The sequence below is a fragment of the Galeopterus variegatus genome, unplaced genomic scaffold (assembly GCF_000696425.1).
Source record: "Galeopterus variegatus unplaced genomic scaffold, G_variegatus-3.0.2 Scaffold380, whole genome shotgun sequence".
In the NCBI taxonomy this organism is placed as follows: domain Eukaryota; kingdom Metazoa; phylum Chordata; class Mammalia; order Dermoptera; family Cynocephalidae; genus Galeopterus; species Galeopterus variegatus.
This window is the reverse complement of record NW_007726491.1, coordinates 572,286-597,856: the sequence shown is the minus strand read 5'-3', so window position 1 is coordinate 597,856 and position 25,571 is coordinate 572,286. Positions and strand designations below refer to the sequence as shown.

The following is a 25,571-nucleotide window of genomic DNA, read 5'->3' as shown; positions in this document are numbered from 1 at the left end:
CAATATATATCTTTACCTTATCACAATCTACCTTTAAGTGATATTATAACACTTCAAGTATAGTATAAGAACTTTACATCAGTATACTTTCATTTCCCTTCTTTGGTCCTTCACACTAATGAACATTTTACTTCATATATTGCAAACTCCACAATGCATCATGATTATTTTTGCTTTAAGCAGTCAATTTTAATTTTAAAAAGTTAAAAATTGAAAAAAGTCTTTTATATTTACTCATATATTTACCATTTTCAGAACTCTCCATTCCTTACATAAACTGAGTTTCTATCTGGTTCATTTTCTTTCAGGCTGAGCAAATTCTTTTAACACTTATTGTAGTGAAAATCTGCTGGTTTTCTTCTCTCAACCTTTGTCTGAAATTTCTTCTCTCAACCTTTGTCTGAAAATGTCTTTATTTCACTGTAGTGGATTGAATTATGCACCCCCCAAACTCACTGAAGCTTGAATTGTGTCCCTCAAGTTTTATGTATTAGAAACTTGGCCCCACTGTGACTATTAGGAGAGGGAAAATCCTGTTATGGTGGTTGAAAGGTGGATCCTTGAAGAGGTGATTGGATTGTGGGACCATGCCATAGTGAATGGATTAAAAATGGTGGTCAGCTGTGTGGTTCTGAGGGCTTTAAAAAGAGATTGCATGAGGAACTCTCTCTGCTCAGCCATTTTCACAATTTGATACCCTGCCATTACTGAAGACACCACCAAAGAAAGCCTTCACCAGATGTGTTCCCTGGACTTTGGATTTCCTAGCCTCTGAAATGTAAGCAATAAATTTCATTTTCTTATAAATCACTCAGTTTCAGGTATTTTGTTATAAGCAACATAAATAGACGAATACATTCACTTTCACTTTTTTTTTTTTTTTTTTTTTGGCTGCTGGCCGGTACAGGGATCTGAACCCCTGACGTTGTTGTTATAAGGCTGTGCTCTCACCAACTGATATTTCACCTTCATTTTTAAAGATATTTTCACAGGATATAGAATTCTAGATTGGCCATTTTTGTTTGTTTACTTTCAGCAATTTAAAGATGTCATTCCATTGACTTCTGACTTGCATTGTTTCTGAAGAGATGTCATCAATGTTTTAAAAAAATCTTCATTCCTCTTTATCTTTTAGTTCCCTCTCCTTTTAAGATTTTTTTTTTGTCATTGGCTTTCAGCAATTTCATTAGGGTGTGGCCTGCTGTAATTTTATTTGTATGTATTTTTCCTTGTGGTTTGATGAGCTCTCAGATCTGTGGGTTTACAGTTTTCATCAAATTTGGAAAATATCTGGACATTATTTCTTCAATAATTTTTCTGCTTTCCCTTCAAGGACTCTAATTATAACTGTGTTAAACAGCTTGACATTGTTTGATGGATCACTAAGACATTTTTTTTCTCTCTGTGCTTCAGTTTGCAAAGATTGTATTGCTATGTTTTTAAGTTCATTGACCTATTCTGCAATATCTAATCTGCTATCAAACACATGAAATCATAATTGTTTCATTTCAGGTATTTTATTTTCAACTCCATGAAGTTCCATTTGGTTCTTAAGATGATGAGGTGTCCCAGAATCATCGTAATACATCAGTGGACTCTCTGCTTATAATGCCAATATGTTCATAAGAAAAGAACTATTGAATCCTCCCAATCCACAGCACAATATCTTTTATATTCTAGGAGAAACTAACAAATTGGTAGTGGCAGCAAATATCTTTTAGTCTTCCCTAAACAATTTAACAAAGGGATTCAGCAGGTTAAAAAACTTGAGAGACAATCAGGGAGAAAAGGAGGTGTTTATTTATTGCAGTGATGGTTTCAGGGTATATACTTTTGTAGAGACTTACAACATTTTACACTTTAAATATATGCAGTTGGGAACTTTCCAGAATGCTCGGTGAGAGGCGGAGGAGTGGTGACTGCCAGAGCCGCACACATTTTCATGCTCCTTCATACTCCCCCACACTGGCCTCAGCCTGCTCACTAACTGTAGAAAATGGTGAAAGAACTACTTACTATGATGTTTTGGGGGTCAAACCCGATGCCATGCAGGAGGAATTGAAAAATCTTATAGGAAACTGTCCTTGAAGTACTACCCTGATAAGAATCCAAATGAAGGAGAAAGTTTAAATAGATTTCTCAAGTTTACGAAGTTGTCTATGATGCAAAGAAAAGGGAATTATATGACAAAGGAGGAGAACAGACAATTAAAGAGGGTGGAGCCCGTGGTGGTTTTGGCTCCCCCATGGACATCTTTGATATCTTTTTTTGGAGGAGGAGGAAGGATGGAGAGAGAAAGGAGAGGTAAAAATGTTGTACATCAGCTCTCAGTAACCTTACAAGATTTATATAATGGTGCAACAAGAAAACTGACTCTGCAAGAGAATGTGATTTGTGACAAATGTGAAGGCTGAGGTGGTAAGAAAGGAGCAGTAGAATGCTGTTCCAGTTGCCAAGGCACTGGATTGCAAATAAGAATTAATCAGATAGGACCTGGAATGGTTCAGCACATTCAGTCTGTGCACGGAGTTCCAGGGCCATGGGGAACAGATTAGTCCTAAAGATAGATGTAAAAGCTGCAATGGAAGGTAGTTCAGGAGAAGAAAATTCTATGTAAAAGTTCATATTGACAAAGGCATGAAAAATGGCCAGAAGATAACATTCCATGTTGAAGGAGACCAAGAACTAGGACTGGAGCCAAGAGATATTATCATTGTGTTAGATCAGAAGGACTATACTGTTTTTGCTTGATGATGAGAAGACCTTTTCATGTGTATGGACAATACAGCTGGTTGAAGCATTGTATGGCTTCCAAAAGCCAATATCCACTCTTGACAACTGAACCATCGTCATCACCTCTCATTCAGGTCAGATTGTCAAGTATGGAGGTATCAAGTGTGTGCTGAATGAAGGCATGCCAATTTATCATAGACCATATGAGAAGGGTTGCCTAATTGTCAAATTTAAGGTAAACTTTCTAGAATAGCTTTTTCTGTCCTGATAAGCTCTCTTTGCTGGAAAAACTCCCACCCGAAAGGAAAAAAGTAGAACGGACTGATGAAATGGACCAGGTAGAACTGCTGGACTTTGATCCCAATCAGAAAAGATGGCACCATTATAGTGGAGAAGCATATAAGGATGATGAACATCATCCCAGACGTGATGTTTAGTGTCAGGCCTCTTGATGGGGCCAGTGAATAACACTCACTGCTGGCATTTTATATGCAGTAGTGAATGAGTGAAGGACTATAGTCATAATATGTTCACTTCTTGCTACTGTTTTTGTTTTAATATTTGACTATTATAGTGTTTTAAGCAAAACACAAAGAATATACACAAATATAAAAGCTCTGACATTGCCCTGTACATATGATGACTTCAGTATGTGCCTTGGGCTGAAAGTCCCCTCAAAACTTAATCCCCACTGTAACTGTTGAGGGTGGAAAATTCTATTATGGTAATTGAAAGGTGGGGTCTTGAAGAGGTGATTGGATTGTAGGACCATGCAGTAGTAAATGGGTTAAAAATGGTGGTCAGGCGTGCAGTTCTGAGGGCTTTAAAAAGAGCATGAATGAGGACTGTGCTCTCTCTGCTCTGCCATTTTTCACAATGTGAGACCACTGGGTCATTGTCACTACCACCAAGGCCTTCACCAGCTGTGTTCCCTGGACTTTAGACTTCCCAGCCTCTGAAACTGTAAGCAATAAATTTCATTTTCTTATAAATTACCCAGTTCCAGGTATTTTGTTATAAGCAACAGAAACAGTGTACAAGATGAATTGAATACCTGTGAAAAAAGTTCTCCTAGCCTTTGTTAGGTCATTCTTTGTAACTGATTTCAGCTATGTACATGGACAAGCTTAGACTGGAGTGCTAGGTATATATATTAACTTCAGTGTATGACCCTTCATTTTGAAGCTATGAAATTAAAACTCTGTATTTAACTGGCAATCAGAAAAAAAAATACTTAGTTTGTAGAGAAGTGTTTGCCTGTATAGTTATTTGTATTAAATGGGATTTGTTGTGATGCCTCTGCATTTATTCTTATTGCCTCATCTTGAAGATGGCATAATATATCATTTAGCCTGTGAGATCAGTGATAGAAGTGATGCCTTCCTTTCTAAAGAAGGGGTTTATTGTAATATGCCGCCTCTTGAGGGCTTACACTTCTGGAATTGCATTCCCTTCTGCTGTGCCATCTTTAAAAAATGTGCGTGCGTGTGTGTGTGTGTGTGTGTGTGTGTGCGCGCGCGCGCGCGCTGAATGGTACTGGTTACATTTTTCCCCCTTTGGACCATAAGCATCTGAGGTAGTGACTTCCAGAGCTGGGTAATATAGAAATTAAAGTGAAGAAACCTTTACGTGGAGAAGTAATTTGCACGTATAGTATAGGAAGGTGTTCCTTATGCATATTACAGGCTTACTCTAAACCATTTAAGTTATGCTCCAAAGTAACTATAATTTAATGTTGGTAGTATAGCAAATTATGATGAGTAGCTCTAACTGTAAGTTTAAAAGTCATTGTATGTTCACATGCTTAAATCTAGATATCAGAATTCAAGCAATTCTTGAACTGCAAGAATGTGTCCTTAACATACTGATTACAAAGCAAAAATAAATATATATATATATATGCAGTTTATTTTATGTCAATTGTACCTCAATAAAGCTGTTTTTTAAAAGCTGTCGAACAGGCTGTTTCTTATAAAACTAAAACATGCACTTACTATACCCAGCAATTTCATTCTTGGGCATTTATCCCAGAGAAATTAAAATTACACAAAAATTGCACATGGGCGTTTATAACAGCTTTATCCATATTAGTGAAAAGAAACAACACAAATGTCCATCAGTGGGTAAATGGTTAAACAAACTCTGGTACATTCCTTCAGTGGCATACAACTCAGCAATAAAAAGGATTCAACTATTGATACATACAACTTGGAAGGATCATAAGGGTATTGTGCATAGAGATAAAAGGCAGTCTCAAAAGGTTACGTATGGTATGATTCCGCTTGTGTAACATCCTCAAGTGCCAAAACTACAGAGATGGAGAGCAGATTAGTCATTGTCGGGGGACAGAGATGAGTTAAGAAGGTGTAACTTTAAAGAGGTAGCACAAGAGAGTTACTTTGTGGTGAAAGAATAGCTTTCTATCTTGCTTGTTGTGGTGGTTACACAACCGTACACGGGGTCGAGTTGCAAAGAACTATGCACACACACAAATGAGTGCTAAAACTGGTGAAAACTGAATAAGATCTGTAGCTTACTTAACAATATTGTACCAATGTCAGTTTCCTGGTTTTGATATTGTACTGTAGTCACCCTTGGGGGAAGATGGGTTCAAGGGACATTATTTTCACAACTTCCTGTGTCTATAATCATTTTAAAGCAAAAATTTGTTTAAAAATTAACAAACATACATAATTGTGATTTAAAAAACTCTGATGGGGACCTCAGGTTGGGCTGGTTAACTTACAGCTCTTTAAGACACACTTTTTCCCTGAAACCCTTTTGAAATGCCCTTAATCAAGTCGCCAGTATGAGACAAAGAGCAAATGAACTCGTATTCCTCCGCATGTTAAACAAAGGCAAAAAACCAAAAATGTTGAACAAGTCTGTAAATATGTGATGCTTGGTTGGTCTTATTTCTTCAAGGCAGAAGCCACTAGAATGTGAGTTTATAATTCTAGCACCTAGCATAGGCTTGGCTCATAGGAGGAGCCCAGTAAAGGCTTTTGGAAGGAGGAAAAATAAGAGAGAGGGGGAAAGAATGATAAAGAAATGAAAAGGACCTTTGATAGAACTTGGATAATGTCTCTTTTTTTGTGTCAGTGCAGAAAGCTTGTGTTTAGTTGACCACAAGTTGGTATATAGGACCAAATCCATGTAGTGGGGTGGTGTGGGCAAGGAAGGAAAAGTCTTACTGTGTGGACCTCTGCATCCTTAGAAAATGAAATCATAACTCTTTCTGGACTCCCCTTTCACCAGGGGCAAGGGTGCCTGACTGAGGCTGCATCTATATTATACAACCAGGCTTGGAATGCGGGAACCTGAAGGAGTCACTGAAGCAGTCTGCAGCAGGAAGATCTTAAAGGATGAATAAGTGATGAGGTCTTGACTGGGAATCTAGATTCAGTCAAGGATGAACAAATACCAAACAAGTCAAGAAGTTCGGTGCGAAACCCAAAGGCAACCTAAAATCAGGAGTCAGAAGGGGACAGGATTGGCCTAGATCAAGGACAAGTGTGGAACATCTAAACAATGGGGAAGATCTTCATTGCCCTGTCTGTCCTAGTGCCGTCTTACATTGTACAGGCCCACTTGGATGGCTGACCTAAAGGCACAATCAAAACTGACTGCTTCAGTGGTTACTTACCACATAAAGGAGTTACGAGAATATGAAGCTTTCTAAGATATCTTGGAGTCCTCAAAATGCTAAGAAAATAGTAATATACAAATTTTTGTATAAAAATTTTTCAGGGCTTCTTTCCTCAACTCTATTTCCCAGCCCCCACATCCCTCCAAATCAACAGGTTTTTTATTCCATCATTAAAATTTACAAGCAGTCTTGGGAATCATCCTGTAGCTTGTTTCTGTAGCTGGACAACTCTTAGATTTTATTCGTCAGCCTGTTGAATGGTTCCTTTTTCAAAGACATAGATACCATCCAAACATTTTCTGATATCCTTGCTTTTAACTGTTGTGGCTTCCTAGATCAAAGCAGCAGAATTTGAAACAAGTTCAATGTTATTTCCTTCAAGGATTAACTCATCTTTCTGGGCTCGAGATAGTCAACAAGCAACACTCGGCTTCCTTTGAGCCCTGCGGTTGTATTTTTAACCCAAGAAATTTTGGATTTCAACAAGAGACCCATTCTCCTGAATAACGACGTTGATGGGGAAGTGGGCATACAGACCTCATCTTGTAATGGAAGCCCAGGGTAACACCCTTGATCATGTTCTGTACATGACTACAGACAGAGTGAACACTAGCCAGTTCCTTTCTATTTCTCCATTTATCAACCCACAGCCTCTTCTTTTTCTTTCCAAGGAGACTCAGCTCTACATTGATGTGATTGAAGTCCCTCCACAGGGTTCCTCTGGGGCCCTTCACTATAATTGCGCACCCCTTCAGAGTGATGTGAACATTTTCTGGAATGTCGACAGTCTGATTGCTGAGAATGGTCTCCATTCTCACAGTGGATGTGGCAAAAATCCCCAACACTATTTTGAAGATTATGTAATTCAGCTTTGGTAGGTTGTCTATGTTCAACGTGAACAACATAATCGAACCATGATTTGTTCTTGTTCATACCTCTTTCTCGCACATGACTTCAAGGATTTTTAAAAAAACAGTGTAATCCTGCTTCGGGGCTTGTTCCTACTTCATTATTTGGCTACACTGCCTCCCTTCTGCCTAGAGTCTTCAAGTTCCACACTTTCCCTTACAAACCTTTATGCTATGAATAGCTACTCAAGTTTACAGGGTTCAAGAATAGAGATTTAGCAGAAATATGGATATCTAGTTTTTCTAAGAAACACATTGAATATAAAACTGTGAGGCTATGTTCTCCTTCATGACAGCTCTTGACTTACATTTCTCATCCATCTTCTTAACCTTTCACATCATTTCCTGAAGCCATTTCATCTTCCTTCTAAAATGCCAAACTAAAAATAAGTAATCACACTGAAAAGGATCCAGATGGAAACAAAAACATGGACACATTCATTCGGTACGCAAAACATTTTCTATATTTGTCAGTAGAGTTAAGATTGCTTCTCATCTTCATTTCTGCCTTATCAGAGAGGTATTAGAGGTTCACAGGAATATTCTGACCCATTGAAACAAAATTCCTACTACATGGTTTTTGATTTCAGATGATAATAGTTGATTTTGTACTTTAAAAGTTTAAGAAAATCATCTTAAAATAAATATGGATAATTTGTATTTTTTATTTAATCAAACTAAGACTTCAGATATTGTATGTAAGAGACATACTTTTTTGTTTGTTTCAATCAGTTGGGAAAAGAAGGTTGTGTCAAGCTCAGAACTTGGCAAATTCTCTAATTTCTCTTGCTTTACAGATATGGAAGACTTTCTAAGGTAAGTCTTCAGCTTCTTGGACACAGACAATCAGAATATGAGAATTATGAAAACAAGCTGATGTAAATTATAAGCAAAGTCAAAAATGCAAAATATCAGACTAATCAGAAACCTTAATGAACTATTATTTTTTAAATTCTTTTTCATCTCTTCTTAGAAGAAACAACATACACACACCCACACATATCAGAGGGGATTTAGTGAGTAACTTGTTTTCAAGGAACCTTCTGATGTCAGTACACATTAATTTAAAACACCTCATATTTCTTATCTGTAGTTGTGCTCAATGGCACTGGCATTCAGAATGTGAAATTTGAGATACGACAAGATATTGAATCACCAAAGTTAAAGAAAACATATTCATTACCAAGGCAAGAAATCCTTCAACATCTTATTAGAACATTTACCAGAATAAAGAGTTGAAACAAAAAGTGTTTACTGAATAACTGTCTTTTAGCCTGGAGAAGTATTGTTCCATAGGCAGCACGATGAATCTTTGTGAGATTGTTTTAAAGAGCTATAAATTTTAGGACTAAGTTAACTATTTAAGCCGCTGAGGTCTGCAAATTATCTCCCCATAATTTGAAAAAACATTAATCTGTAGACTGTGGTGCCTTATAAAATGGTTCAAGTGTGAGACTTCGACCTGCTCTCCATAGGTTTAATTCTATGTGAACGATCAGCCATGATCTGATTATGTTTTAGGCTCCAAAAATATTTCTAAATTTCAAAGTACAGTGCTGCAAGGACAGTGAATGGTTATTATGCACATTGTCCTGAAGAAGATGTTGAGACAAAAACCAAGAGAGCACACCTTCAAATATTTTGAAGGTGACAAAAGTAAGGCCACTATATATCCTCCATATTCATATGTCTAAATTCCACCATGTAGGTCTTGCTCAGACTCAGCATGAACCAAAGCTGGATATGACCTTTCCCCTTTTTGAACTCTGAACTGGAAAGCACTGGCATGCTACTGCATGAGAGCAGTTTATTCCCTGGCCGAGGATTTGTTCTTTTTCTTGTGACATGCATCTTATTCTACTCTGTAAAATAGTAATTTATCTACGTGTATCATCTCCCCTACCTGATTGTAAACTTTTTGAGTGCAATGACCGTGCCTGCTTTACTTCTTTGAAGTAACACAGATGAAAACTCATTATTAATTATGAAATACTTTCACAATTCCAACTTTCTATTCTTTGTAAAATTATTTTCATCTATCAGTGCCTAACACATTTTAGATGCCCAATAAAGATCTGTTGTCTGACTGACTAACTGAATGAATGAATGGATGAATAAACACCTCCAATTATTTACCTCTTACCACCAGAATTCCACATGGAATCTAGCAGAGAGAGTCTCAGCAAACAGAAGGTCAACTCTATAAAGTACATTTGTTGGAATAGAGCCTGGCAGGCTGACCTGCCATTCTCAATTCACTGCCCATCAGACACAAATACTGCTACTGATTCTTCCATTTCATACTATAGTATTTGGTTGCACCCTGTGGCATTTGCGAAAGCCATATAGAAAAGCTCCGTTGGGGAAATGTGGATGTCTGACCCCACACTAAAAAGGTATTTTAGGACTGGTTAGTACAGAGGTTGTCAAAAACTGCCCCCCTGGTTTGGATGTCCAAATTGCAAGCATTAGCACAACTTTCCCCCCCGAAGCAAGGAGAACTAAAAACAACTAACCCTAAGTGCACCTCTACTTAGAAGAAACCACACTGGGCATTTTGCCTTTTGTACTGCTGCTGTTCTTTCTGTGCCAAATGCACAGGACCAAATAAAATAGAGAAAGGTGTTCTATTTTCAAATTGAGAGATTTTGCAAGGCTTTCTAAACTGTTTTATCAACTGTAATCTGTCCTGGAACAAGGATGTTACCTTTAGGGGAAAAAACACAACCTTTTTGGTAGCATATGTGAAAAAATTCTAAATAAATCACTTTCTCATTGTGAAATACTTTTACTGTTTTAAAAACCAAATTCAGAAATTTGGTTTTAAGAAAGGAAAAAAGGAGATTTCAGAATGGTCACTCTCTGTGTTGAATTAATATCCAGAGGACCCACTGACCACCTGCTTGTAGCCAGTCCTTCATTCTTAGCCAGGTGAAGCCAGAAGTGCTCAGATTCTATGACATGTTTGCAAAGCTTCACATAGAACATTCACCAACTGCTGTATTTTTTCCACAGAGTCTCACTACTTCATTATAAGGACTAGAAGAACGGGCCCTTGTTCTCAGGCAAGAAAACACAGAAGCTTCATTTGTTTATTTTTAGCCACTATGCGTTTTGTGTGCTTTATAGCTTCTTCAGTGATTGTTTAATTGTGAATATACTGGCATGTGATTTGAGGTCAGCTGTTTGTTCCCTGGGTGGTACAGTCAATCCATAATCTTGATAGGGAGAAATCTCATTAAAGTTCAACCATCAAATTCTAGGTTTTAAATGAATACTCTCCCTCTGTTCAAATCTTCTACGTCTATCATGAAAAATATCTCAAACTAGCTAATTTTCCTCAAATATTAGCTAGAATGTATTTTTAATAGCACCTTACCTCCTCTTCATTGCTTTACAAAATGCAGATGGGTAAACAGGAAAAAAAGATAATCACAATTAATATTTTGATTTTTGATGCATAGTCTTCCAGGCAGAGTTGCTTTTTTTTTTTTTTTTTTTTTTTTTTTTTTTTTTTTTTTTTTTTTTTTTTTTTTTTTTTGCTGTTGGCCAGTAAGGGGATCTGAACCCTTGATCTTGGTGTTTTAACACTGCACTCTATCCAACTGAGCTAACTGGCTAGCCAGGTAGAAAGTTTTTTTGCTTTTTTTTTTTTAACCAAGCACTGAAAAAGTAAGCTTTGCCAGGGTTTTAAAGTGATGCCCCCCTTTTCAAAAATTTTTTTCTAAGTCAAAACTATGTAAAATAAGGTTTTCTTCTATTTGATGTTTTTAGGTTTGCCACCAGTATATAGCTCAAGTGGGCCATTAGTCTCTGGGAAAATGAGTTTTTTTAGAAAAAGATGAATTTCTGCTGTTTTAAAGCCCATTGTAAGGATGCTTTGGTTCCACTTTGCCCATTTTCTGCTCCTTCCTGATCATCCCCCACCCCACTCTAGCACTTCTTAAACACTTACTCTGGGATCCCTTTTTCTACTTCTTTTGCTTCCAATTTTGCTTCTGGGGGATGAGAGTAGAACCAAAAGAAAAAGACTGAAAGCAAATACAACAAAATATTAACACTGGTCAACTCTGTACAATTGGAACACATGTGTTGGTTATTTTAGTTTCTGTATTCTTGCAGATATTATTAAATTTCTAAATATATATATATATATTTTGTCTTTTTTCGTGTCCGGCAATGGACTGCAACCCTCAGTGTCGTGCCCGTACCAGACCGGGACTGGCAACGGGATAGCAACCCTCGGCGCCGCGCCCACCCCTCGCTCAGCCAGTGAGCAGAAACCGGTCTGTATGTGGGATCCGAACCCTTGGCGGGAGCGCCGCCGCGCTTCCCAAGCGGCGCACTGTAGCAGTGCGCCACCGGGCCGGCCCCTAAATTTCTAAATATTAACAAAACAAAACTATGCAAAAGATAAGATCCTTATGTTCGAAGAGCTCAGGGTCTGGTGTACTGGGCAAACAATTACAGGATTGGAAATAGATCATTACTCTAGAGAGCTTTCTAACAGAGGTTAGTACAGGAACGGAGAGCATGGAGCAGTCTCCCCTCTCACCTGTCCATTTTCTTGGAGAGCATGGGAGGGCTTCTGCAAGGAGGCAAAGCTTGACTTGAGGCTGGGAGGATGAGTAGTTCTCCACGGTTTCAAGCATAGGTAGGGTGCACTGCAGAAAAGAGTCCGACGTGTAAAATCAGACTCAGATCATACTGTGTGCTTGGGGGAGAGATGTCTTTTCAGTATGGCTAGGGTGGTTCTGTAGCAGCAGACAAGCTTGGAGAAGTGGACATTTACCAAGGGGTGAAGAGTCCCATGTGTCAAGCTATCCAATGGTCGAGGAGGAACTGGTGAAGCAAAAGGAGGGTATAATACAACTTTAGTGGTGACAACATCCTTCAGGGTAGAGACTGGAGAGGCAGAATGGAGGCAGAGAGAAAAATTAGGAGGCTACTGCAATGATCTAGGTGAGAGGTGACAATGGCCTGTAATAGGGCAGTGGCAGAGAACCAGAAGGGACAGATGAGAGATCTTTAGAAGGTGGAATTCATCCTGCTAGGAGACAAATCAGACGAGGGGGTTGAGGTGAGGGAGAGGGCAGAATTGAGAATAACTGCTGGGTTTCTGACTTGGACGGTGGGTGGGATGGCAGTGTAAATTCACTGAGATTGGGAGGAGCAGCAATAGAGAGGGAGCAGATGAGTAAAATTTACAACATGCTGAGTTTGGAGAAACTGTGATACAACTTGCAGTTGTCCAAGAGAACACAAGATATTGTAATTTGGAGAGTGTGGACAAGTGTGTTCTCTGGGCTAGAAGTAGACTCATCAATGTGGATGCCACCTTGGCTGAGGCCAAGACTGTGTTGAAGGTGTCCCAGGAAAAGTGAGGAGAGAGAAAAGCAGGCTGGAGCTCTGATGGAGTGCAACATTTAAGGATCATGGAGAAGAAGGGGAAGCTGTGAACGAGACTGTGAGGGCTGGTCCAAGAAGAAGGAAGATCAGGAGAGAGTGATATGAGTCAAACTCACATCTGCTAAGTGAGATTATTTCAAGAAGGAAGGAATAGTTACTAGATTAGAGCTAGCAGATAAGTAAGACATAGTGTTGCCAGATAAAATACAGCATGCCCAGTTAAATTTCATTTCAGATAGAAATGAATCCTTTTTTAGTATAAGTACGTCTCCTATTTTTATTTGCTAAATATGGTAACCCTAGTAAGATAAAGACTAAAATGTGCAAGTAGATGTGGTAGTTAAAGCAGGGTTAGAAGGCTGGAGGGAGCAGAAGCAGGAGGGGGCTGGGAGTCTGCACGTGAACCAATCTTTCCAGAAACCAGGCTGTGAGGCAATAGGTTAGGGGCAAGGTAAAGATAGGGAGGACTTTCTTACAGGGAACAGACATTCTGTGTTGTCATCTGTACCCGACCAGGCAGAAACCATGTGAGGTTCAAGACCACATCTCAGTTATCTCTGTAATCAAAGTTCTGACCTGCTTAGGGCCTTTTTTTTATGCATCAGGAACTCAGTGCATGTTTGCAAAATTAAATTCTTAGACTGTATTTGTCTAAGAAAACAGTAAAGAACTGAGGTAATCTAGAAGGTGCATTACCTTTGCCTCTTTCTGAAAATTATGACCCATTGTATTTTGGGCAAGTATAGTTGATATTGATCAGAATGATCTGGGAAATTGCCTCAGCTCTCTACTATTTACCAGTGAAGGCACAGTCTTTAATTCTAGAGGCCAGTGTCTTCTCTTCCTTCTTGCTAACAAATAGTAGTAGCAGCAGCAGCAGCAGCTAGGAATCTCTTAATTGCCTTGTCCTTGTCAAGATTATGCAACTTTACAGGTGAGCAAAATAGATCCTGACTGTCTGGCTGAGGGGGAAACAAAAGAAAACCAAACTTGCATTGAACCAGCAGAGTAAGTTGCTTAAGAGGGTTTTTGAGGCCCATGGGAAACTTAAGCATCCTTCAGCCCGATCTGACACTAGCTGTTCCATGTGGCTCACAAACTGCCTTTCTTCCTTTACACAGCTAAATGAAATCCACTCACTCCATCTGAGGAATAAACCAACCACAAAACAAGCCTATTAAATGGCCACTCAAGCCTGCCTTAAGTGATCCAAAGCATGGAAGCAATGGCTTTCAAAGAAAGGTCTTCTGCATTTTTACTCCTAAAGCACTCTTGAGTCAACACTGGAGATACTTGCGACTCTGCTCCTTGGGAGGGAGGAAAAGTAGGAGCTGGTGCTGAAGTGAGGGCCAAGGACTCTGCCCCAGCTATGTTATGCAGGCTCCAGGATATGTCTGGAGGGGGCAGGGTCTATTGGTGGAAGGAGAAAAAAAATGGTTAAATGGAAAACCTTGGATTTTGAGGTTGGGTTAGACTGGGGTTCAAAGCCCAGATCCACTCTACTCTGGTTCTATAGTCTTGGTGTGTTTAATATGATGGTTAAGAGCAAAGCTTTAGAGTTGAACACATTTGGGTTTAATTTCTAGTGCTACAAGTAGAACAAGGATAGCATTTTTCAAAATACCTTCCTTATATATTTTCCTTGTAGTTATTCTGCCATTATAGCTCTAGGAAAGGAAAAATGATGATTGTCACCTCAGGAAACCTCTCTGTCAAACAATGGAAAGGAAAGGAAATCCTTTAAACATGAGGAGGGGTGGCGGGGATGGGGTGAGAAGTAAAAAAAGGAAGGTAAGGAGAGGGGCTAGTGGCCAGACACATGTGGCCCGTCTCACTGGCCAGGCTGAGCCCACAAAAGGGAGGATTAGAAGTTAGTTTACATGGGGAGAATTCCAGAGGATTAGTTTGTACTCCCTCCTGTTTAAGAAATCCCAGAAGGACACTGCCCTGAAGATGGCCTCACACTGACCTGGAGTTGCCTCATGGAGCAGAGAGCAGGCCTCAGGCAGGACTACCCTTCACCTGATGCTTCCCAGCCTGATCCAGAAGCTCCTGAGGACCCCAGTGGGGAATGCAGAGGATCACTGAGAACTGAGGCCAGCAGGTCTGCCATAGGCCTCTATGGCAAGGGGGAGGTGACCCATAGCAGAGGCTGTGAGGAGGACTGCCCATGCCACAAGGCACAGGCCAACACCTAGGTCTGCTGTACTAGGGAGAGCTGGAGTGTTGCTGAGCCAGCAGCAGGAGGGAAAGGGAAGGAACACCAGGCCCCAGCCGGCCCCAGCCAAGCCCAGCCAGGCCAAGAGCAGACCACAAACTTCTCTGGCATGGACTCTGGCTGCAGGCATGAGCCAGGCACCCATGAGCAAGTACATTAGGGACTTCTCCATTTGGGGAAGTGAGACCCTAGAGAACAGGACAAGCACCGGCCTTCATGGGGAGCAGGAGAGGAGGGGAAAAACTTATAGGGGGAGAAACAGGCCTGGTAGGAAGTTTGAGCCTTGAGTTATTTGAATACTTGTTCAATAGAAACTGAGATAACTGAAAAAAATAAAACTTTTTATTCTCTTCCCCTTAAAAAACCCTTAGTTTGACAAGTTTTCATCTGTTTGTTTCCTGCTCCTCAGAGGGATCTGGAATTCTAAAGGATGAAATGACCAGTTATGGAAAATAAAGTACCCAACCATCATGCACATCTGAGGCAAAGTGTATAAATTTTCAGCGCCCCCCACTGGAGACGAGCTTTGTAAACGGGTTACATACTAAGCTTCTTTGGGCTTCAGTTTCTTCATGTACAAAATGAGAAGGGCTGTTGTGAGTGTTAAATGAAATGATGCAAGCAAAGCACTGGGAACGGTGCCCGGCACTTCGGTGTGCCCATTCATGGCTACACGACATCACTACTTAGCTGCCATGAGCTTCGTCTTCTACCTTTGTAAATTGGGGATTGCAGTGTCCATCTCACACAATAGGTATGAAAATAGTGTAATTTCCCTTTCCCTTCTGTTCCCTTTCTGAAGAGCTGTAGTTTATCTTTCTCCTCTTCTACTTCAAGTAAATACATCTCTATTCATTTATTCAGTCAATAATATTTGCTGAGTTTCTGTTCTGTGCAAGGCACTCTCCTGAGGGTTTCCGAGATGATTCATGTACAGTATCGTCCTCAAAGAGTTTCACAGTCTGCTGGTGGAGGGGTAGGGGGCAATATTCTTCTTTGTAACAGAAGGGGAAATGATGGGAGATACAGCAAAAGCACCATGGTCACTCTGAAGAGGCCCTGTTTACTTCCATTAGTAGTCAGGGTGTGCTTCCCACAGAACACGGCATTCGAACTGGGCCTTGAAAAGTAATTACTTAGGCATGTGGAGATTAGGGAGGGCGGTCCAGGCAGAGGATTATGGAAGCAACAGGACAGTATAGCATTTGACTTGAGAATGGGTGGGTGGTTCCATGTAACCACATCAGAGAAGGTAAGATGTTGGGGGATGATAATAGGCTGGAGAGCTGGATACAGGCCTAATATGATGGGTTCATGATGCTATCAAGCTGATAGTCATCAACTTGTCACTTTTCTCATAATATTTTGTGAAAGAAAGGAGAAGGGGAAGAAACTAAAATGTATTGAGCCCCAGATATATGCAAGCCACTTCACTGAGACCACTGCTGTATAGATAGTAGGTCTAAACCTCATGATCATGCTGGAAAGAAGGTATTCACAGAGGAGGAAACTGTTCAGAGAAGTTAAGCAACTTGCCCAAGGTCACACAGTTAGAAAGTAATCTGTTGAGAATTAAACCTGGGTTTGCCTGATCCAAAGCCAGTGATTTGAGACAAGGCCTACAAGCCTTACCTGTTCTACCTGTTTCCCAGTGAAAGCACCATTCTTTCCAGCTCCTCTGTTTAAGGAAGTTACATGTCATGTTCTGTTACCAATAAATTAGCATGAAAGGTGGGCTGGATGCAGTCCGAGGAACTGAGTCTAGATGAGGAGCTGTTTTGGGTTCCAGAATTCAGGGTCCTGGAAACTGCCAGAATGAGATGGGTCTTCCCTGCCCCAAATTGTCCCATGACTGTTCTGGCAACCTTGAGCCACTCAAGGAGAAGAACAGGGTCAGGGACTAAGACCCAATTTAAGATGATAATGGAAGCCTAAATGCAGGAAACCTAAGGATACTTTCATCTCCTGTGCATGTATGCTCAATTTAAGCCCCAGGAGATCATATTTTGAGGTGCATCTTAAGTCAGGATATATAATGGACTGATGTTTATTTGTGATAAGGTGTCTAGTAGAGAAGGCTCAGAAGTGCCCATCTCCTCAGCTGGAATTGATATAGGGAGACCCAAGACATTTCTGGTTTTATACCACAAAGCTTCTCTCTGGGCAGTGAGAGACCAGATCTGACCATGGGAACCTTGGGGGAGTGATGGGGAAAAGCCCTCTGTATCCTTTCCTGAAACTGAGCTCAGAGAGGCATATGACTTATCTATGCTCCCACAGGTGGAAAGAAGCAGAGTCAAGATGAGCGCCCAAGTATTGTGACTCTTCACTTTGTTATTGAGCTGCTCAAAGGAGAATGAACTCACCTAACTGGGGGACTAAAAAACTGTTTACTTGCTCAGTGCTCTGTGATTGCTTTTACTAGAATCATAGAATTTTTACAACTAGAGGAGATGGTAAAGATCATTTAGTCCAGTTATCTCATTTTATAGATGAGAACACTGAGGCTCAGACTAGGAAATTACTTGCTTAAGGTCACTACAATTTTAGTAGTAGAACCTGCCTAGGTCATAGGTCCGCTGCCTGTGGTCAGTGCTGAGTGCTCTTTCCACTAATGTTTAATATTATGCTCCACTGACTATGATATATATGTACATGTTCCATGGACTATGACCACCACCACTGCCCCCTATCCCCACATACTTGTATGTGGAGAGCCCAGAGGTCATCAATTGCTTTCTTTAGACAGGCAAACCTTTCCAATTTTAAGGAGATAAAAATGTGCTCTAATTTAAAGGCATTTTAAAGCAATTAGTGAAAGAAATCCCCCACCCATCCAGCATTCTTCTGGTTTGAAAATCCCTACATTTGGGGGCACAAGACTCAGAAAGTCAAAGCAGAGAGTTGGGTCCTATGCTCCATTCTATTTTTCCCAAAGCTCCCCAAATGCTAAGCAGATTTCCTGTACTCTCAGTGACAAAAATCTCTTCTCTGGCCAAAATCCTGCCCCTGTTTTTTTCACCCCAGGAATATAAATGGCCCCACAGTCATCACCTGTTTGGGAAGCCGACGAGGCCTCCCCAGACTGTTTTGCCCTTTGGAAGAAAAGACCTGGTGCCTACTTCTTCCGCAGTCTACTTTTCCTAGGAGGTGGCCATGACCTGCTCCCATTAATCTGAGCAGAGGCTGTTGCCCAACACTTCCTGTGTGAAGTGCTTCGTGGATCCTAAGAGAAGAAAGCCCAGACTCTGCTCAACCTGGGATTAGTGCTGTTCTCCCTGCTGTTCTCCCAGAAGCCTCCTTCTCTAGGTCTGACATGACTTTCTCCTCCAAGACAAGCCCAGTGAGAAGGATACATTTGTGTTCTGCCCTGCATTCCTTCCTGCAGAGTCCCTCAGGCACTGTGGCTGGAAATGATTTGTGCAGGGCACTTGGCCAGCTTCCCTTTTAATCACTCCCATACTCACAGATGCAGGGAATCCCAGTCCTCTCACCCAGGGGAGGGAAGGAACCTCCCTCACTTTGACAGTGTCTCACTAATGGGTGAGGTAAGCAGTGATTCTGGTCTTCAGGAAAGATGTTGTAAAGAGCCTCCTTCTCAGAGGGTTAATTACGAAATCTATATCTTTGGGAAACCCCCCCCCCCTTCCCTGGAATTTCTGCAAGGAAGACACTGCTCAGATAATGTTCAAATTTGCATTCAACTCTGCTTCCTGAGCACCATTCTGCCTGGGTAGGAGGATGGGATGCAACTGGGCCTGGAAGAATGGATAGGATTTGCTTAGGACATTTCAGGCAGGGAGAATGTGTAAGCTAAAGCTTACAAGAATAAGTGGACCTGGGGCTGGGGTAAGGAAGGGAGAGAATCAGGGGATGGCTTGAGGGGAATAGAGGTGCTTGTTGGGAAGGAGGGAGTGACGACTAGTCAGGGTCCCAACAGGAAACAGAGGGCACACCCAAAGTGTAATAATTTGAGGAGGATTTATTTGCAAATGTATGCGTGTAGTGAAACCACAAAGAATAGTGCAGTAAACTGAACTTGGTAAGAGTCAAGGTTAATGACCAGAACTGAGAGAGAGTCATGCAGAGCAGCTGCCTTAGAAGGAACAGAAGCCTTTAGTCCAAGGGCACAGCCAGCTAGAGGCAACGTTGCCGGGAGAGATCCAGGCAGAGGCTGGTGAAGTTTAAGCTTCAGGACCCTGCCCTTGCACAGGTGCCTTCTAGGGCCCAGGGAGAAACCCTTGTAATGCATTGGCATGCTGCACGCTTTTGAAAATTTTGCAAAAGTAAGATATTTTCAATCCCAGTTTCTCTCTACCATACATATCTGTTGTATGATTTTGGAATAGTCATGGGCATTTTTAGGATCTGGTTAATGGGAAGATGGGTTTGGTGGGATATATTTCATTTTCTCAGTCACGTCCGTATATACTTAATTCATTGCCAGCTGTCCTGACGTTGGAATGGCTTTCAGGAATACTCTTAGCTCCAACTCATCAGGTGTCATGACTTGCGGGTAATTCTAGGCTATGTTGCAACATGTATGTGGGTAGTGGAAGAGAACAGAGATTTGTAATGTATGGAGCCAGAAGCAAGTCTGTAAAAAATTCTTCCCATTGACAGACTTGTACAATTTTAAGTGGAGAATTCAGTTTTCATTGTCAGGAATATAATGCAGTACATGCAACTATAAATACACCATACTATTTTCTTGTTAAATGGAATCTCACATGTTAGAAATTTTTAGATTCCTGTATTTGTAGCCTATAAGCATAAAAAAATTTCAGATCATACCCAAATTAGTAATTTTTAAGAGGAAAAAAAAACAAATAGAAATAAAGGCCCTGGGATCATTTGAAATCTTATTGATGAAGAGAAGTAAAGCATATGAACTTTTTAAAGTTTTACATTTCTTCCTCCTTTGTTACAAAATACTGACAACTTTGAAGGTGTCTTAGATTGGACCCCCTGGAAACTGACTGTGAAATGGAAAGTCGTATTTCCACAGAAGGCTTACTATGGAGTGCTCTCAGGAGATAAACTTGTGAGGAAATGAGGATGGTGGAATTAGGAGAAGCTGACCAGTGTGGCCTCAGCCAATATGATATTCCCAGAAGCTGAAGGATGGCTGCCTGACCTGAAGAGGGGATCTGGGCAGTGGCCCACTGTACCCTCCATAGATGACAACATAAAACTCACGATATACCACTATAATGTGGAGATCAAAGACAAAATGTTTGTAAGTGTCATCAGTTCAAAGAGTATTTAAGATTAGTTTCTGTACAAAGAAATCCGAAATATTCTTTTTTTTTTTTTCCTTTTTGTCTTTTTTCGTGACCGGTAACGGGATCGCAACCCTCAGTGTCGCGCCCGCACCACGCTCAACCAGTGAGCGGACCGGTCTCTATATGGGATCCGAACCCTCGGCAGGAGCACCGCCACGCTCCCAAGCACCGCCCTCTACCGAGTGAGCCACCAGGCTGGCCCAGAAATCCGAAACCCAAACCCTCGGCAGGAGCACCGCCACGCTCCCAAGCGCCGCCCTCTACCGAGTGCGCCACCAGGCTGGCCCAGAAATCCGAAACATTCTAAATCTTAGTTATATATGGAAGAAAATGATAGTGGTCTTCACAAATCTGACAGTAATCTCAAAATTTTATGTGATGTTACAATGAGTTGTGACACTGAAACGGTTCTAAATGACCAATGATAAAAAATCAAATTTCAACCAAACTTACTCAAGACTGGATTATATTTCCATTCTTTCTCTAGAAAATTATATCACAAAATTGTCATATGAAAGGCAAAAGATATAGGAAATGTGTTACAGACATTTTCTGGGCAATTGAGAAAAATATTATTTTTCTGCATTTTGTGATATCTCTGTGGTTTGTAAGCTTTTTAAAATTTGCACTTTGTCCTGATTTTTTTTCTCACTCTAAGTAGACATTCACTTTTGCACCTAACCTTTTATTCATAATTGTGGGCCAATAAAATTGCAAGTTTGGCCCTATAAAACCAGGATCCACACTTAGATTCAGAGGAATAAATACCCTGACCTAACAGTCCTCCCTTCCTCAGGTGTCCTTCTGGAGCTCCACATTGGCTGAGCCTAACAGAAGCCAGGGGCCACTATTGGTCAGCCTCCCCCAGCAGAGAACAGGATGGTAAATGGTGGAGAGAGGATCGGAAGGAACAAATTGGAGACAACAGGCACAGCTGAATAATATGGAACCAAATTATGGAGGCCTTGAATGACAAATTCAGCTTGCATTTAATTCATAGGAAGAAGAAATCTGAGTGTGGCATAAAAACAAAACTCTGTATGGAAGGAGCCTTCAGTTTGAGGTTGTAGAACATTCCTGTCACCACAGGTGCACTGGTGGCTCACTCGAGGCAAAGTCCTGCACCCATGTGCAGGTGGGAGGACACGTCTACTCTTTTTCTCCTCTTCTGTGGCCTTGAGAGTCTGTGCTCCTGGTAAACTATCAGGGAGAAGCCAGTGAGCAACAGTATGAAGGTGAGGGAGCAGAGCACCTTTACCGTGGACATGACCAACCTCTTGGAGACTGCCATGACTCCTTTGATTACTCTAGCAGCTCTGATCTCCTGGATGGCCAGTGTGTAGCCATTCCTCCTCCATGCTGCCGTTGAGACCCTGTCTGCTTGTTCCTGCCTCCCCATCAGCACCCAGAGGCAGCTCTTCATAGCCAAGGCCAGCTCTGCACAAACAGAAGCAGATGGGCCTCCTGCCCTTGGAGGGTAGGAGCCCAGCTTTGGGGTGGAGGTGCTAGAACTGAATTCCTCTCTTGGCTCCTCTGTGACCTTCCTGGGCAATTGAAATCCTGGCTTCTTTCCCTAGGTCTTTTCCTGTTCTATTGGGATCCCAAGAGGTGCCAGAATGACCCTGTCCTTTTCTCATCCCACACCAAGTGCTGTCCTTGACTGAGCTCTCCCATACGTTGTCCTCTGCCCAGAAGCAAGGACTCCTAGATCTGCTGCTATCTCCAGCCACCTGGCCCTCCTGAGTTCCTTTTATCCAACTTCCTATTACACACCTCTGCTTGGGTACATCAAAAATACTTCAAAGGTGATATATTCAAAACCAAACTCATTAAATCCTGTCAGTCCTTCCTTCACAATATTGCTCAGATCTGTTTTTCCTTCTTTCTCCCCATCGCTCCCTTATGTCATCTCCTATTACCTCTGGTCTTGAACTTCTCTGTCAAGACCCATCACGGTCACTCTGTTCCAGCTCCCTGCCCTGCTAATCCATCCTGCTCACAGTGCCATTGTAAGATTCCAAAAACAAATCTGTCACTCCTCTGCTCAGAAACCTGTGGCTCTCAGTCACTTAATAAATTGAATCGAAATTGCTCGGCCTGGCCATTGTTATTCTGTGATCAAGCACGCGTGTGATATCGCAGATACTTTATAATCTAAAATCATGTCTTTATCGTTTGCCCCCGAATAACTTCTCTCCCTCTCCCCATTAGACAGTAAAGTTCATGAAGAGGAGACAGGGCCTGGTGTGCAACTGGCACTTGGGAAATGTTAGCTCTGTAAATGAACTCCTTAGCCTTGGCCTCCAGCTTTACCATTCACTGCTCTCCCCTCCCCCTCCCATAGTCAGGCCGGTCAAACGCCAAGTGCTCACCGCCCTCGCTTATGCCCACATTCACCCCTCATCTGTGCTTTCATGTGTGTTCCCCACCAAGGGCCTTCCTTTCCTAGCCCTCCTGCCACGCCTTCCCAGCCTCTGACGACGTGTGTGTGGACACACGTACGCACACCCCACATACACCCACATACTACACATGTAAGGGGATCTTAACCCTTGACTTGGTGTTGTCAGCACCGCGCTCACCCAGTGAGCAAACCGGCCATCCCTATGTGGGATCCGAACCCGGGGCCTTGGTGTTATCAGCACCGCACTCTCCCGAGTGAGCCACGGGCCGGCCCCAGTAACTCTTTCTTTCCAACAGCTGCAAGTTTCCATAGTTTGGATGTGCCAAGGCTTATTTAATCATCCCCTTATTGATGGACATTTAGCTTATTTCCAATGTTTTGATATTACGGCAACACTGAACTAAACAGCCTGTACATGGCTCCTTGCACACACGTGCCTTCTTCTAGTGTAGAAATGAAGAAGTAGAATTTCTGAGAGAAAAGAAATGCACTTAAAAATTCTTTTAAATTTAAGAAAAAAAAAAGTTCTATTAGGTGTTGTCAAATTGATTTCCAAAGAGACTATTTGTACTCCCCCCAAACCCTTGCCATTGCTTGATATTATAAACCTAACATTTTGGTCAATCTGATGAGAGAAAAAAGGCATCGTGTTATTTTAATTTAATGTTCATTTTCCCATTTACTTAAACTGAGGTTACACATTATCTTATGGGTTTATTGGCCATTTGGCTTTCCTTTTCCGTGAAATGTACGTATCCTCTGCCCATTGCTGGATTAGGTAGTTTGTCTTTTTCTTTTTGATTTGCAGGATTTTTTTTTTTTTTTTACAAATTCTGGATATTAATCCTTTGTTTATTATAAATAACATATATGTTGTAAATATTTTCCCTGAATCATGTTATCTCTGAAAATTAAAATTATCTTTTAATTTTCTTGAGGGTGACTATTTTGCTTCAGACATTTTCTTTTTGATCAACTTTGATATGATATCTGATTGTCTCAACACTTATTGCAGAATATCCATCCATTCCCCAATAATGTGAAATGGCACTTTTGCCATATAGTAAATTTTCCTATCTACATGGACCCATTCCTGGACTTTTAATTTTATCACTTTGTCTAAAGTATGCTTCTTATAAACAGCATTAAGATAGATTTTGGGTTTTTTTTTTTACCCAATCCATATGCTTTCTTTTAAAGAGAGAATTCAGTTCATTCACATTTAGTGTAACTAACTACTGTTATATTTAATTTTATTCCTTTCGGGTCACCTTATGTTTCTTATGCATTTTTTTCTTTTTCTTTTTGCTGAATTTTACTGGCTTGTTCAAATTACTATTCCTTTCCACACTTGTTAATGTGGGAGTCCCCTGTACTCTCTCCATTCTGTTAATGATCATCTCCCTTTTCTTTTCCTGATGCTCATAATCAAACTCTATTTCTTTAGTGTTATAGGAATATGAGATTCAGTTTCTCCCATTTAGATACTCTATTCCCTTATTATTTCTCCTATTTAAGTGCTCTTTTCTCCACCAATGAGATATTCAGAATACTTTTACTTTCCCAATTTTCTTTCTCTCACCCCAAGGATTCTATGGGATGCTTTTACTTTGCATGCCCTGACCCTGACTCCTAGGTTTTGCTGAAATTGCTTAGCACTTTTCTTTCTAGATCTTATTAGAATTTTCTTTGCAGTATTTTACCTCTATTTTAAGAATCCTTATTCAGTCACACATCTCCAGACAGTCTATCATCATCCATTTATATTTAACAATACATATGTATATATCTATATACACATATGCACATACATACACATATGTATATATAATTATGTATATACATCTATGTATATATAATTAAGCATAATTTATTGCTCATTCCTGTTTCCTCTTTTCTTATCTGTTAGAATTTATTTGAACTTGGTTACATTCTTTTCTTGAGAGAGTACATGTGAGTGATATAATCTTTGAATTTTTGCGTATGTGTAAATATATACATATATAATATATATTTTATATATATATATATATATATATATATTTACATTCACCCCCGTGGGTGAATGATGACTTGGCTAGGAATAGGACTGCTAGACTGCAGTCTTTATACCCCAGGAGTCTGTATCTGTCATTCCACTATCTTTCTTGTCCTTTTTGTTCTCTGGGAATCAGTTATTAGTCCTGTGTTAGGTTTCCTAGATCTGCCCTACAAATCTCTTATTTTTCCCTCATGATTTCTATTTCTTTTTATTTTTTGCTCTGTGGTTTGTAATTTATTGCACTTTATCTTTCAAGGTACTAATTCAAGTCTCATCTTTGGCTATCTTTCCTCTTAAATCACTCACTTCACTTTTTGGTTAAAAACCATGTTTTTTTAGTTTTGGGACATTTTCATTGAGTTCTTTTTGTTGTTGTTATTGTTCAAATTGTCTTTTGTCTCCTCTGGCACTTTTTAGAAGCCTGTTCTGGATGTCTGGTATGTTTCTCCCCTTGTGACTGTCAGCCTCTTAGGTATGTTGTTCCCTTTCTTTGCCCAATCCCTGTGACTCAGTAGCTAGAAAACTGACACATGGCTGTGCAGGAGGCCACAGTGGTGTCAGTCCCTGAAGGCTCATGTAAGAGCAGGCTGACAGGTAGGCAATCTCTCTGCAGCAGGAGCTCTCTGCTTCTGGGTCTCACAGCCCCAAAGACAGAACACCCTCATCTCACCTGTTCAATTCTTCCTTAGCTTTTTGGGGGCTGGGGAGACTTGAGCATATATATGTGGTCAGAATCATACTTCCTTCAGAATCTAATCTAGGCCCTCTTAGAAGGGAGAAAGCCCTACTTCACCAATCCAGCATCTTTCCTCCAGGTTCTTGCCTACCTGTTGACCCCAGCAACTACTTGGCTCAGAAGAGGTGGTGGGTAGGAGCTGGGGTTATATGTGGAAGGAAAGTAGACACATTAAGCTGCTGCTGCCC

At 40.8% G+C, this 25,571-nt stretch overlaps 2 pseudogenes; one reads left to right on the top strand and one right to left on the bottom strand.

Moving 5' to 3' along the window:
- The first annotated feature begins 1,890 nt into the window (after positions 1-1,890).
- Positions 1,891-3,238, top strand: LOC103586815 (annotated as a pseudogene).
- A 3,382-nt stretch (positions 3,239-6,620) lies between these two features.
- Positions 6,621-7,194, bottom strand: LOC103586809 (annotated as a pseudogene).
- Between the last annotated feature and the right edge of the window lie 18,377 nt (positions 7,195-25,571).